This window comes from Microcaecilia unicolor, chromosome 7 (genome assembly GCF_901765095.1).
Source record: "Microcaecilia unicolor chromosome 7, aMicUni1.1, whole genome shotgun sequence".
Lineage (NCBI taxonomy): Eukaryota > Metazoa > Chordata > Amphibia > Gymnophiona > Siphonopidae > Microcaecilia > Microcaecilia unicolor.
The window spans coordinates 162,357,289-162,372,947 of NC_044037.1; positions in this window are offsets into that span (position 1 = coordinate 162,357,289).

Below are 15,659 nucleotides of genomic sequence, written 5' to 3' on the forward strand. Positions count from 1 at the left end.
GTAATTTGATAAGAGGTCGCCTAGGTAAGAAGTCAAAGTAGGCACTTATTTTGAGGTTATTTTATAAAGATGACAATAGGTGCCTAAGGCATTCATTTTCAAAGCATATGTTACGTCTCAAAAGGCTGAAATGGACTTCCATGTACTTGAAACATCCAAATCCCGATTTTGCAATGGCAGAATACATCAACGCTGCAGTACATCCAAATAGCAAAGCGGCACAGGTGTTTTGGGTGGGACTAGGGAAGTACTGAAATCTGGACATCCAACAGCAATTATTGAAGGGAAAGAAAAGTTCATATCTAAAAAAAATAAGGACATCTTTATTTAGACTTGGTAGTTGCAACATCCAGGCTACAGGAAGACGCACTGATTGAGCAGCTGTCCACTGGAGGGATTAAGGCATGACACCTCCTTAATCCCCCAGTGGTTGCTGTCTCTCTCCTTTTCCATTGTAAGTGAAACCAGAAGGGGATACCAAGCTCCATGACAGCTTCAGGTATTACAGACATTCTTAACAGAGCAGAAATGAGTCTGAGGAGCAGCCTAGTTGTTAGTGCAGTGCTTTATAAACCAAGGCACCCAGGTTCAAATCCCACTTCAACTCTATTTATATTTTTTATATTGTGAGCCCCCATAAACAGAAAAATACCTACTGTACTTAAATATATAAATACCTGCAAGTCTGAAGGCTATAGAAGTGGTATGCATTCAGGTATAGTAGGTATTTTTCTGTTCCCAGAGGGCTCACAATTATAAAAGCAAAGAGTTAAATTGGGATTTGAACCCGAGTCCCTTGGTTTACAGTCCATTGCACTAACCACTAGGCTGCCCCTCTGCTCTACATGAATGTCTGTGTGGTCATTTTCTAAGAATGCTCCTATAGAGACATCCCTGTCCCTTGCTATCCCCTGTTCAAAAATTGGAAGTTTCAGTTTGTAAAATGGATGTTCACGCTGGATTTTTTCAGTTCATGGACATCCATCTCACATATTTTCAAACACACTGTATCCTGTTTGAATATACATGTGAGATGGATGTCCGTTTGGAACGTTCTGACTTGGACATTCCTATTCTGATTTGGATGTCCTTTCGAAAATGCCCCTCGCACATGTCTTTATAAAATAGCCTCAGAAAATCTGCAACAATTTTGGATTAATGCATTCATATACATTTGTACCTGCTCAGGAACTGGTGAAAATGTGCATGCATATTTTTCACATTCCTTTTTGAATGTGAATTTTGTGCTGGGTGTATATGATATATGTTTGTTACCCCCACATGAGTTAAAATTGTTGGGATAATTAACGTTTTATATTTTTTTAAAATATGCAGGTAACCATGACTCTACTCCAAATAGACCTAAGAGTAGGCATGATCATTCGATTATTCAATTATTAGGCATGTAGATAGCTGGGTGGCTGGAGGACGTGAGGATCGCCTCTTGACTTGCCTGCCTGGTGCAAAGGTGGCGGACCTCATGTGTCACCTAGATAGGATTTTAGATAGTGCTGGGGAGGAGCCGGCTGTCTTGGTACATGTGGGTACCAATGACATAGGAAAATGTGGGAGAGAGGGTCTGGAAGCCAAATGTAGGGTCTTAGGTAGAAAGCTCAAATCCAGAACCTCTAGGGTAGCATTTTCTGAAGTTTTACCCATTCCACGCGCAGGGCCCAAGAGACAGGCAGACCTCCGGAGTCTCAATGTGTGGATAAGACAATGGTGCAGGGAGGAAGGTTTTAGATTTGTTAGGAACTGGGCAACATTCTGGGGAAGGGGGATCCTATTCCGAAAAGATGGGCTCCACCTTAACCAGGGTGGGACCAGGCTGCTGGCATCGTCATTTAAAAAGATAGAGCAGCTTTTAAACTAGAGACTGGGGGAAGTCCGACTGTCACTCAAAAGTGCATGGTTCGGAATAAGGTATCTTTTAAAGATATCACCAAAACAGGGAAGATAGGGTATCCCGATAGTGAGGTTGCAAAAGAGACCATAGAAGATCAGGTGTCCTTAAATAAAAATAAAAATCAGACAAAAGATTGGAAATTAATACTGTCAAGCACTGAGCATGATGTAAATAAGAACAACAAACATAGTTTGAAATGTCTATATGTAAATGCCAGAAGCCTAAGAAATAAGATGGGAGAGTTAGAATATATTGCACTAAATGAAAAATTAGATGTAATAAGCATCTCTGAGACCTGGTGGAAGGAGGATAACCAGTGGGACACTGTCATTCCGGAGTACAAATTATATCGTAGTGATAGGGTGGATCGAATTGGTGGAGGGGTAGCATTGTATGTTAAGGAGGTCTTTGAATCAAATAGATTGAAAATTCTGCAGGAAACAAAACACATCTTGGAATCCCTGTGGACTGAAACTCCATGTGTAAAGGGGAAAAGGATAGTGATAGGAGTGTACTATCGTCCGCCTGGCCAGGATGAACAGACAGATGTAGAAATGTTATCGGAAATTAGGGAGGCTAACAAACTGGGCAACACAATAATAATGTGTGATTTCAATTACCCCAATATTGACTGGGTAAATGTAACATCAGGGCATGCTAGGGAGGTAAAATTCCTTGATGAAATCAAGGATTGCTTTATGGAGCAGCTGGTACAGGAGCCAAAGAGAAAGAAAAAAACCTAGACCTAGTCCTTAGTGGAGTGTATGATCTGGTGCGGGAGGTAATGGTGATGGGGCCGCTTGTTAACAGTGATCATAATATGATCAGATTTGATATTAGCTTTAGAGTAAGTATAATCAGAAAATCCAATACGTTAGCATTTAACTTTCAAAAAGGAGACTATTATAAAATGAGAAGAACGGTGAAAAAAAAACTTAAAGTAGTGTCTGCGAGGGTCAAAAATTTACATCAGGCATGGATGCTGTTCAAAAATGCCATCCTGGAAGCCCAGGCCAATTATATTCCGTGTACTAAAAAAGGAGGGCGGAAGACCAAATGACAGCCGGCATGGTTAAAAAGTGAAGTGAAGGAAGATATTAGAGCTAAAAGAAATTCCTTCAGAAAGTGGAAGAAGGAACCGGCTGAAAATAATAAGAAACAGCATAAGGAATGTCAAGTCAAATGCAAAGCACTGAAAAGGAAAGCGAAGAGGGACTTTGAAAAAAAGATTGCATTGGAGGCAAAAACACATAGGTATATTAAAAGCAAGAAGCCAGGAAAGAATTGGTTGGACCGCTAGATGACCAAAGGGTAAAAGGGGCAATCAGGGAAGACAAAGCCGTAGCGGAGAGATTAAATGAATTCTTTGCTTCGGTCTTCACCAAGGAAGATTTGGGAGAGATACCGGTGCCAGAAATGGTATTCAATGCTGATGAGTCAGAGAAACTGAATTAAATCTCTATAAACCTAGAGGATGTAATGGGGCAATTGACAAATTGAAGAGTAGCAAATCTCCTGGACCAGATCATATTCATCCAAGAGTACTGATAGAATTGAAAAATGAACTGGCAGAACTATTGTTAATGATATGTAATTTATGTTTAAAATAGAGCATGGTACCGGAAGATTGGAGGGTAGCAGGGCCGGTCTTAAGCCGAGGCGACCGAGGCGGCCGCATAGGGCCCCACGCTTAGGGGGGCCCCGCGCGGCGCGCCTCAGTCAGCCTCTTCCCGCCGCAAGGATCTTTATTTTCTTTTTAACTTTACCCTCCGTCGCCGCCTCGCTGGAATCCGAGCGTCACTGAAAGCGCTCCTCCTCTCCCGAGTCCCCCCGACGTCTGTAGCAGAACTGGAGCTTTTCCTGATTCGTTCATTCTGAGTGTCCCGCCCTCGAGGGCGGGACACTGAGAATGAACGAATCAGGAAGAGCTCCAGTTCTGCTGCGTTCTGCTAGAGACATCGGGGGGACTCGGGAGAGGAGGAGCGCTTTTAGTGACGCTCGGATTCCGGCGATGGAGGCGGGTAAAGTTAAAAAAAAAAAAAAACGAAGAGCCATCCTTGGTTGGGGGGTGAAAAAGAGGGCGCCAGGGCGGGCAGGCAGTTGAACGTGGGAGTGGGAGGATAAGGGAGAGAGGACCTGGACATGGATGCCAGGCCTCAGGGAGAGAGGGTAATGGCTGGATAGGGATGATGAATGGAATGGAGTGGGCAGGGGAGAGAAGCATGGATGGGAGGGGGCTCAGGGAGAGAGGGTAATGGCTGGATAGGGATGATGAATGGAGGGGGCAGGGGAGAGGAGCATGGATGGGAGGGGGCTCAGGGAGAGAGGGTAATGGCTGGATAGGGATGATGAATGGAATGGAGTGGGCAGGGGAGAGGAGCATGGATGGGAGGGGGCTCAGGGAGAGAGGGGAATTGCTGGATAGGGATGATGAATGGAATGGAGGGGGCAGGGGAGAGGAGCATGGATAGGAGGGGGCTCAGGGAGAGAGGGGAATTGCTGGATAGGGATGATGAATGGAGGGGGCAGGGGAGAGGAGCATGGATGGGAGGGCAGGGCTCAGGGAGAGAGGAGAAATTGCTGGACATGGAGGGCAGGGGAGAGAGGAGAAATGTTGGGCAGGAATGGAGGGAAGGAAAGACAAAGGAAGGAGATGCACATGGAGATGGTAGACAGGACACATAAGGACACAGGAGGATGGTGGACATGGTGAGAGAAAAAATATCAAATGGAAAGAAGACACTGCATAAAACAGAAGACACTGGGACCAAAGCGAATAGAAAAAAACAAATGATCAGACAACAAAGGTAGAAAAAAGTATTTTATTCAGAATGTATTAATTGGAATATGTCAGCTTTTGGAAATGTGCATCTGTGATATTTTGCATGTAAGTTTCAATTTTTCTAGTATTGCTGCATGCTGTGTATGACTTCTTGAGGTAACTTTCCAGTTTATTTTGCCTTCATATCTGTTGTGTCATGTGTTTTTCATGCGTGATCAAGGTGCAGTATCCTGCTAGCATGTAGCATTTGCAGCCCTTTTTGTTTTGTTTTTTTCACGAGGTAGTGTATTGGTGTTTTAGAGCCTGGTGTAATTACAGTGCTGTCTTTCCACGCATAAGGTTGTAGCTCGTCCTGTCCTTGGAATTAGTGCTGTTATGATTTGGTAAGGTTATGAGTGTGTTTTTGCACAAGTTTGTGTTTAGTGTTTTGCAGTGGAGAGATTGTGTGTCCGCACCTCTGACCCCCCCGGGGTTATGAGAATTGGAACTACTAATTGTAGTGGACTTGAACTGAATAATTTCTGGGGGGGGTTCATGATAGCATTGTGCTTATTATTTCAATCAGTTTTTCTGTACAAGTTTAGCTTGGGCTGGGGGCGGGGCTATGATGGGGCCCCACCAAATTGGTCTGCATAGGGCCCCGCACTTGCTAAGACCGGCCCTGGAGGGTAGCACACGTAACGCTGATATTTATAAAAGGTTCCAGAGGGGATCTGGGAAATTATAGACTGGTGAGCCTGACGTCGGTGCCGGGCAAAATGGTAGAGGCTATTATAAAGAACAAAATTACAGAGCATATTCAAAAGCATGGATTAATGAGACAAAGCCAACATGGATTTAGTGAAGGGAAATCTTGCCTCACCAATCTGTTACATTTCTTTGAAGGGGTGAATAAACATGTGGATAAAGGCGAGCCGTTTTTTTTTTGTTACATTTGTACCCCGCGCTTTCCCACTCATGGCAGGCTCAATGCGGCTTACATGGGGCAATGGAGGGTTAAGTGATTGTGTATCTGGATTTTCAAAAGGTGTTTGACAAAGTACCTCTTGAAAGGCTCCAGAAGAAATTGGAGGGTAATGGGATAGGAGGTAGTGTCCTATTGTGGATTAAAAACTGGTGAAAGGATAGAAAACAGAGAGTAGGGTTAAATGGTCAGTATTCTCAATGGAGAAGGGTAGATAGTGGGGTTCCTCAGGGGTCTGTGCTGGGACTACTGCTTTTTAACATATTTATAAATGATCTAGAGGTGGGAGTAACTAATGAGGTAATTAAATTTGCTGACAACACAAAGTTATTCAAAGTTGTTAAATTGCGAGAGGATTGTGATAAATTACAAGAGGACCTTACAACACTGTGAGACTGGGTGTCTAAATGGCAGATGACATTTAATGTGAGCAAGTGCAAAGTGATGCATGTGGGAAAGAGGAACCTAATCTATAGTTGCGTAATGCAAGGTTCCACGTAAGGAGTCACCGACCAAGAAAGGGATCTCGGTGTCGTTGTTGATACGTTGAAATCCTCTGCTCAGTGTGCTGTGGGGGCTAAGAAAGCAAATAGAGGTATCATTAGGAAAGGGATGGAAAACAAAAGTGAGGACGTTATAATGCCTTTGTATCGGTCCATGAAGATGCACCTCTAATATTGTGTACAATTCTGGTCACCGCATCTCAAACAAAATATAGTGGAATTAGAAAAGGTGCAGAGAAAGGCGATGAAAATGATAAAGGGGATGGGACGACTTCCCTATGAGGAAAGGCTTAAGCATCTAGGGCTCTTCAGCTTGGAGAAGAGACGTCTGAGGCGAAATATGATAGAAGTCTATAAAATAATGAGTTGAGTGGAATGGGTAGACATGAATCGTTTGTTTACTCTTTCCAAAAATACTAGGACTAGAGGGCATGCGATGAAGCTACAAAGTAGTAAATTTAATACGAATCGGAGAAAATGTTTCTTCACTCAACGTGTAATTAAACTCTGGAAATTGTTGCCAGAGAATGTGGTAAAGGCGGTTAGCTTAGCAGGGTTTAAAAAGGGTCTGGAAAAGGAAAAGTCCATAGACCATTATTAAAATGGACTTGGGGAAAATCCACTGCTTATTTCTGGAATAAGCAGCCTATTTTATACCATACCTACTTTATATATGTATAACTTTTGGGGTAATTTATTATCAAACCCTTTTCTGTGGGTAAAACAGGGTTTATCTGTGAAAAAAAGTTTATACAATTACCCACTAACAGAATAAGCAGTGAAAAAGGCAAAATTCACACATAGGGAAAATATCCAATACACAATACCCATACGCAATTTCATAAGAATTCTTTTGTGCATGTAGGTATATAATACATAGCAGTGGAAGTGTAGCCTAATGGTTAGTGCAGTGGATTAAAAACGTTTACTTAGCTGTGGTAGGGCTACCATGTGGGTAGCATGCGCCAAATCAACCCTACTGCTGGAGTAGCGCGGGTGCCTGGCAGTAGTTCTGAAGTTGGCACGCTCAGTTTCCAGCCATAGAAAATCATTTTCTATTTTCTACTGTGGGGGCGTTCCTGTGCTGCCCGATTACCACACTAATAACACCTTCCAAATAGGTGGCGCTAAGGGCTCAGGCAATAAATAGCTATGCGCTACTTTTAATATCAGCGCATGGCCATTTACTGCCCCATTTTTAAAAAGTCCTTTTTCTTGCCGCAGTAAAACATGGCCCAGCACACACCAATTTCACATGCCAAAACTAGCACAGGTCACTTTTTACCATTGCTTAGTAAAAACGCCCCTTGGGGACCTGGGTTCAATTCCCACTGCAGCTACCTGTGATCTTGAGCAAGTAAGGGCCACCAAGAGGAGGGCAGGTAGGGCAAGATTCCCTGGGCCAGGCCTCCGGAAGCTTGCCAGCACTGGGAGGCAGGTAGAAGGTTCTGCTCCCTCGGTATGTCTCTCTCCTGCTCCTCTGTGTCGGGGCCCAGGTGATTATGTTAACGCGATCACCCTGGGTCCCAGCAAACAGCAACAGGAGAGTGACAGACTGAGGGAGGAGCAGATGCAGGAAGGAAGATAAAGTGGTGGGGGTGGCTTGAGGGGGGTTGGCGGCAGCAACTGCGGCCCAATTGGGAGAGGAGAAATGGCAGCCCTACCCCAGGCCCGGCTCTATCTTTTGGTGGCCCTGAGGCAAGTCACTTAACTCTCAATTGCTCCAAAACTTAGGTTGTGAGACCACTAGGGACAGAAAGATGGTATGTATATCAAATCTATGATCCTTTGAAAAAGCTTTATAAATTACCTCCAAATGCTTTGAAGTCCAGTAAAACAAAATGGAGAAAAAGAAATATATAAAGAAACTTGTTTTGTAAACAGAGATGACCCTACAATCAAAACAACCTTTTATTTTTTTTTTAATGTAGAACACTGATTTGCAGAAATACTTTTATTTACTTCCCTCTGTTTGAAATACAGTGGATCTCTAAGGGGGAAAAGCTATTGTATTTCAGACTAAATAAGCCTTTGTATATTCAGATCAAGATCCTAACAAATTATTTTTTTAAAAGGCCAGCACCGGGATTATGTATCTGAGTCAATATGTGACAGCTGCTATGGGGACCATGGTTGCTATGGGTTACGGCAATGCACATGGCAACAGCGGCCTTACCGGTCACATCCTCTGCAGAGTTACTGTCATCTCAGGAGAGATGACCTTTCCATTTCCCTTGCAGGTAATGCCTGTCATAAGTGTGTGTTTTTTTAAATTTTTATTTTTGAATATATGTTAACAATCTACTATATCTCACTCAAAACCATTTTAATAGTGGTAAAGAACTAGGTCTCTTGTTTTTTCACTTATCGCAGTAGCACAATTCATAGTATAAATAAATACTTATCAATCCACAACCATCACCAAAGTATGTTATTTAAAGTAATACCACACTCCAGGGAGGTCACTGCTGTGGAGCATGAGTAGATTTCAGCTGTTGATTTCCATATCACCCCTGAAAAACAGTCTTGCATGCAGAGGTAGACATATGCAGATGCATAACCTTTCAACGCATACACATATACAGCAATGCCACTCCCGAATGATCTCTTCCTTCCATTTAGTGGCAAAAAAGCATGGTTCATGTAGTTCACCAGGTTACATAGGCCCTGGGACAATTGTGTTTATTTTGAATATTTTCTAAATTTAGAAAAGCCTGAAATAAGTGCTCCACATGGACCTAAACAAAATTTAGATAGAGGAAATTTTGATGGCATTCCTTTGAATATTTAGCCTACTAAGGACAGGACAGTGGGGTGCAGTCTGCTTCGGGTACAGGCAGCAGTTGTGCGGCTGTCGGCTCAGACGGTCCCCTGCTCTTTCCAATGTCAACTTCTTGTTCCTGGCCAGAGGAGCAGCACAGCAGACTGACGTGTGACTGCTCAGCGCCAGAGGTGTAGCTAAGTGGGTGACCAGCGGAGCGGCTGCTCCACAAATGGACTTCTGATGGCACCGTTACCTAATTTTGATGCGATCTGTCACGTTTTAATTAAGCGCTGTCACCGTGGGCTGTCTGCTCTCTGCTTCTCCCACACCCTCAACCTGGCTTCATTTCTGCTCAGCGCACCCCCTTGCTTGAAGGAGGGAGGGCAAGGGGATGTGCCTAGAGGAGAGGGTGCTCCGCCCCAGGTAGCAACCAAGGTAGGTATGCCACTGCTTTGAATGTTTTCTAAACTAAAAAAAAAAAAATGAAATAAGTGCTCCACATGAACTTAACAGAAATTTAGAAAGAGTTAGAGTCTTGATGGCATTCCTGTGGAACTGCTGTACACATGAAGGCCCAGTTTACATAGAACATAGAGATCAGAATTGAGACATTTAGGTCTGGATGCAGAGCCTTTTCTAAAACACCTGTAGGAGTGCACATGTATTTGCTGGCAGGTACAGTGAAGGCAGTCATTTTGGAAATACACAGATGGATAAAATGAGCAGCATGAGACTGGCAGCTTCCATGTGGAAGTGGCGATTTTGCAGTTTTCATATGTAAGCAGTTTCACTTCCATGTGTAGCTGTCCCATTTTACAAACCTACATGTATAGGTGCTATCAATTAAGTACTGAGACCACAATTTTAATTTGATTTCACTTTGGAGGCAACAATAAATCACATGGGGTTAGGAAATGACTCTCCTAATTCTGCCAAAACAAGCACTATTTTAAAAAATCTGTGCATGGTTCTGAGCTAATATAAAACCCGATGGGAATGTGTATTCCCTTTGTGAATCATGGAATAGGTGAATAGATTTTTGCCCTGCCAGAACCACACCTCTTTTAAATCTCTGCATTGTGGCAATCTGCTCATGTAAATAGCAGCTTTGTAAAATTGCTCTATACACCTAAGCAACCTTTTTCTGTAACAGCTCAAGGTGAGTTACGTTCAGATTCACTGGGTAGTTCCCTGTACTTAGAGGGCTCACAGTCTAAAGTTATACCTGAGGAATTGAAGGGTTATGTGACTTGTCCAAGATCACAAGGAGCAGCAGTGGGATTTGAACTGGAAACCTCTGGATATCAAGACTTGTGCTCTAGCCACTAGGCCACTCCTCTACTTAGCTGCTATTTGCATATGGAGATGCTTCTAAAATAATGCACTGAGGGGAATAGTTATCAACATGGGCTGCTGTTAAGGTGTTACTTTTAGGCTTTCTTTTCTGAAGTAGGCTGTGAAAACTGTATGGCTATTTAACTATTCTGCATGCTGTTTTAGATTCTTTAATTTGTAATTTTTCAGTTTGTATTTTGTATTTCTTATCTTTTCATTACTTTTATTCTTTAAATTTTTTAGGGCTGCATTTTGATTAAAATTTGTAATCGCGATTAATCGCATAATTAAGGTATGTTATTTATTTTTGTTTCCACTGCAGCTCATTGAGACTTGGGGCAATGGAGGGTTAAGTTACGTGCCCAGAATCACAAGGAGCTACAGTGGCAACAAAAATCTACTATAATAAAACTCACCCTCAACGTTCTGAAGACACTGACGTCAGTGAAGCCAAGCTCTGACTTCCTTCAAAAAGGTTTGAAGGTTCGTGGTGGTGAAGCCACCAAAATCGCGCCGGGCCCCGCCCTCGAGGGCGGAGCAATGGCAGAACAACGAAGAGGTTGGCAGGGAGGGAGGTGGGGGGGTGGGAAATCGCTCCGGGCCCCGCCTTCAAGGGCGGAGCAATGGCAGAACAACGAAGGGGTTGGCAGGAAGGGAGGCGGGGGTGGGAAATCGCTCCGGGCCCCGCCCTCGAGGGCGGAGCAATGGAAGAACAACGAAGGGGTTGGCAGGGAAGGAGGCATGGAGGCGGGGGGGGGGATCGCTCTGGGTCCCGCCCTCGCGTCAAACATCATGACGTTGGGGGCGGAGCAATGCCAGAATAACGAAGGGGTTGGCCAGGGAGGGAGGGGGGGGGGTGTTGGCGACGAAAACCTTACTAGGGCCCGTTTCATTTGCTCTGAAACGGGCTTCTTTTACTAGTAAATAAATAAAATACATTTAATTGTGCAATTAATCATGACTAAAATTTTAGTTGCAATGCAGCCCTAGGTTATTTTACCACTAACTTATGCTATTTTAGCTTGTCAACTTGTCCGCTGTTGACACACATTTGGCTCTGTGCTGGCTTTAATAGTTTTCATTGCATTTCAGTTCAATGCTGTACTTTGGATTCTTTAGCCAATGTATGTGCTTTTATCGTCAGTGGCTGAGATATTTTGCTTGATATCTGGATTTTCAAAAAGCGTTCCACAAAGTACCTGAAGAAAGACTCCAGAGGAAATTGGAAAGTCATGGAATAGGAGGTAGTGTACTATTGTGGATTAAAAACTGGTTAAAGATCAAGATGGCGATTTGAGCAGTGGTGTGGAAACGACGCTCTGCAGGCTGTCGATTAATCTGCCGTGTGGGCTCCGTTTGCTATTCAAGAGATGGGTAAGCGGAAGGGGAAAACTGCGGCACCTACCTCCATGGTCCCGCACTTGACGCCATCTACCCGCCAGACGACCCTCGACAGCTTTGGTATCGCTTCCCAGGTTCAGCGGGATCCCGCTTCGATCAGCCCTGCTCTTTCGGGGGCGGAGCGCAGCATAGAGGGAGTTTCATTAAGCCCTCCCTCACTTACAGCGCCCCAGCAACCCGGCCTCGAATTTTCCCCAAGGGGACCACAGAGAATGGAGGAGAACGCTACCATTACTGTGGAAGGAGGACCCAGGGGATCTTCAACCCCAGGAAGTGAAACGTCGGAACAGGGACAGAGTCAACCCTGTTCTTCTACTCCTGGGAGGTTAACGCCGGGGAATACTGGAGAAATTAGAAGACCAGCTGTAGTCACACTGGAGACCTTATGGGACGCAATACAGGGTGTAAGTACTGCATTACTACAGATGAATACTTTAATGAAAGATGAAATTTCCGAGTTAAAACAAGGACATCAGGATTTGTCTGTTAAACTTCAAGAGCAAATTGGGAAAAATGATAAGTTTGAAGGGGAACTGGATAAATTACAAAATGTTACATCAGAATTAATTAGAGAAAGAGAGATCCAAGAAAGAAAAATTGAATATTTGGAAAACACCGCTCGTAGGAATAACTTAAGAATCTTAAATTTTCCAAAATGTCCACTGTTACCCGCAGTCGATATGCTCAAGAAATATTTTAGAGAAATACTGGAGATCCCAGAGGAGGGCTTTCCGCCCATAACGAGGGCCCAGTATTTATCAGGAATAAAGGGTTTCAAAGGATTAACTCAAGGTAATCCTAATCTTAACCTAACAGATTTTTTGGAAAACTCTCTTGAGATTGTAACTGAAAGAACAACGTTACTTGTTACATTTGCCTTGGAACCAGACAAAAACAATATATTTCGACTATATTTTCGTCATTTAAATGACCTTTTTCTTGGGGGCAAGATTCAAATTTTTCCAGACATTGCAAGAAATACGCAAAAAAGGAGAAAAGAATTTCTTTTGTATAAATCCAGGATTTTGAATTTAGGTGGTCTCTTTGTGTTAAAATTTCCTTGCAGATGTTGTATATCATTAGAATCTGTTAATTATGTATTTTATACCCCCAAAAAGTTGTTGGAATTCATTGAACTTAAAGAAAAAGGGAATAGACCCCTGGAAACAATCCCATAAGTAATATGCTGTAAAGTCGGCTGTCGGCTACTGGTGTCCCTAACTGCTCTGTAATTTGATTACCTTTTTTTTTCCTCTGTTGATTATCCTAGTATCTTGATTCAAGTTTTTGCTTTTGATATAGGGGACTAAATTAATAGTATATTTCAATAATATATTTACTATATGTAAAATATGTTATTTATATAATCCTTTATTTTCTTTCTGGATTTCCAAGACATTTATGTTTTAAATATGTAAATGTAAAAAATTAATAAATATGAAATTAAAAAAAAAAAAAAAAAAACTGGTTAAAAGAAAACAGAGAGTAGGGTTAAATGGTCAGTATTCTCAATGGAGAAAGGTAGATAGTGGGGTTCCCCAGGGGTCTGTGCTGGGACTGCTGCTTTTAAATATATTTATAAATCATCTAGAGATGGGAGTAACTAGTAAGGTAATTAAATTTGCTGAGAACTCAAAGTTATTCAAAGTTGTTAAATTGCGAGAGGATTGTGAAAAATTGCAAGAGGACCTTACGAGACTGGGAGACTGGGCATCTAAATGTCAGATGACATTTAATGTGAGCAAGTGCAAAGTAATGCAGATGGGAAAGAGAACCCAAATTCTAACTACCTAATGCAAGGTTCCACGTTAGGCGTCACCGACCAGAAAAGGGATCTAGGCGTTGTCATTGATGATATGTTGAAATCCTCTGCTCCGTGTGCGGCGGCGGCTAAGAAAGGAAATAGAATGTTAGGTATTATTAGGAAAGGATTGGAAAACAAAAATGAGGATGTTATAATGCCTTTGTATCGCTCCATTTTACGACTGCACCTCGAATATTGTGTTCAATTCTGGTCGCCGCATCTCAAAAAAGATATAGTGGAATTAGAAAAGGTACAGAGAAGGGCGACGAAAATGATAAAGGGGATGTGATGACTTCCCTATGAGGAAAGGCTGAAGCGGCTAGGGCTCTTCAGCTTGGAGAAAAGACAGCTGAGGGGAGATATGATAGAGGTCTATAAAATAATGAGTGGAGTGGAACGGGTAGACGTGAATTGCTTGTTTACTCTTTCCAGAAATACTGGGACTAGGGGGCACGCAATGAGGCTACAAAGTAGTAAATTTAAAACGATTCAGAGAAATGTTTCTTCACTCAACGTGTAATTAAACTGTGAGGTTGCCAGAGAACGTAGTAAAAGCAGTTTGCTTAGCAGGGTTTAAAAAACGTATGGATGGCTTCCTAAAGGAAAAGTCCATAGACCATTATTAAAATGGACTTGGGGAAAATCCACTGCTTATTTCTAGGATAAGCAGCATAAAATGTATTGTACTGTTTAGGGAACTTGCCAGGTACTTGTGATCTGGATTGGCTACTGTTAGAAACAGGATGCTGGGCTTGATGGACCTTTGGTCTGTCCCAGTGTGGCAATACTTATTGACTTATGTACTTATGACTGCTGAGGAAGGTGCGATTAGTGCCGAAACACAGGACTGCATAGAATCTTTGGAACTGAATTTTTATATAAATCTGTACTTTTGGAATTGTTTTTTTAATAAACTGACTGTTTGGACAGACATTTCGTCTACCCAGGTTCCATTTTATACAATCAGTCCTAGTAATAACTGGCGTTAACAGTAAAATAGCATGTTTTAACGGTAGTCCACACTGATAACTGCACCCCTGTGTAACTAAATCTAAATGGCTGACTAGAAGGAATTTTAAAAAACAAGTAGGGAATGGAAAAACAAAAACTTTATATATTTTTCTTCTTTCTTCATAAACAAAAAAGGGGATTGTTATAAAAATTAATTACTCGCCTTGAAATAAACTTTTACCAGAAAGCATTTAAAAATGCAAGTTGATAATGGAAGAAAGAAATAAATGTTTTCCGATATTTTGAAAACCACCAAAAAAACATTTAGAAAAAGGATGCACTGCAAACGTCACAGATGTTCGAAGATAAAAGTTGCCACCAATCAAAAATACACTACACAAACTGCCGGATTCTATATATTGCACCTTAGTTTCCACATGGAAATCGAAATGTATTCCATAACAATGCATGTAACTTAATTGGTTAACTAGCTAATCAGTGCTGTAAACTGAACATGCAATTATCAGCACTGAGATTTACGCGCACAACTCACTAAGTGCATTCTGTAACATGGTGCACATAAATTCTAAGTTGCATAGTTGAAAAGGGGGCATGACCATGGGTGGAGCATGGGCATTGGTAAAATCAATGCACGTTGTTATAGAATATACCCGCTCTGCACCTAATTTCTCTGCACCTAATTTAGGTGTCGGGATTTACACCAAGTAAAATGTGGAGTAAATGGCCACAACTAAATTAGGTCATGTGGAGAGGCGCTCAGCGTATTCGATATATACCACATATATATTCTATATATACCACAGCGTATATATATACCACATGGAAATTTAAGCCTATTCTATAAAATTTAGGTGTACTTTAGAGAATACGCCTAAGCGTATTTTTTCCCTTCAGAATTTTCAGGCATTATATATAGAATCTAGCCCAAAACGTGCAATGGTGGTTCTGGTTACCACATCTTGAAAACTTCCACAACAATGGCAGCACATTCGATCCAAGTGCAAACCATGCATATATATCTCCTGCATGTGGAGGAACGTTCCTCAGACCCAGATGCCAGAAAAAGAACTCCCTAATGTTTAATGCTAATGAGATGCAAATATAGGTGCACTCATTTTTCAATGGGAGGATTGTACTTGGTGCATGCGCAGAGGAATTCTGCGGTAAGCTCGGCTCCTGTGCCCATGCTCCTGGCAAAACTTGAATGTGAATCATACATTGGCATCTG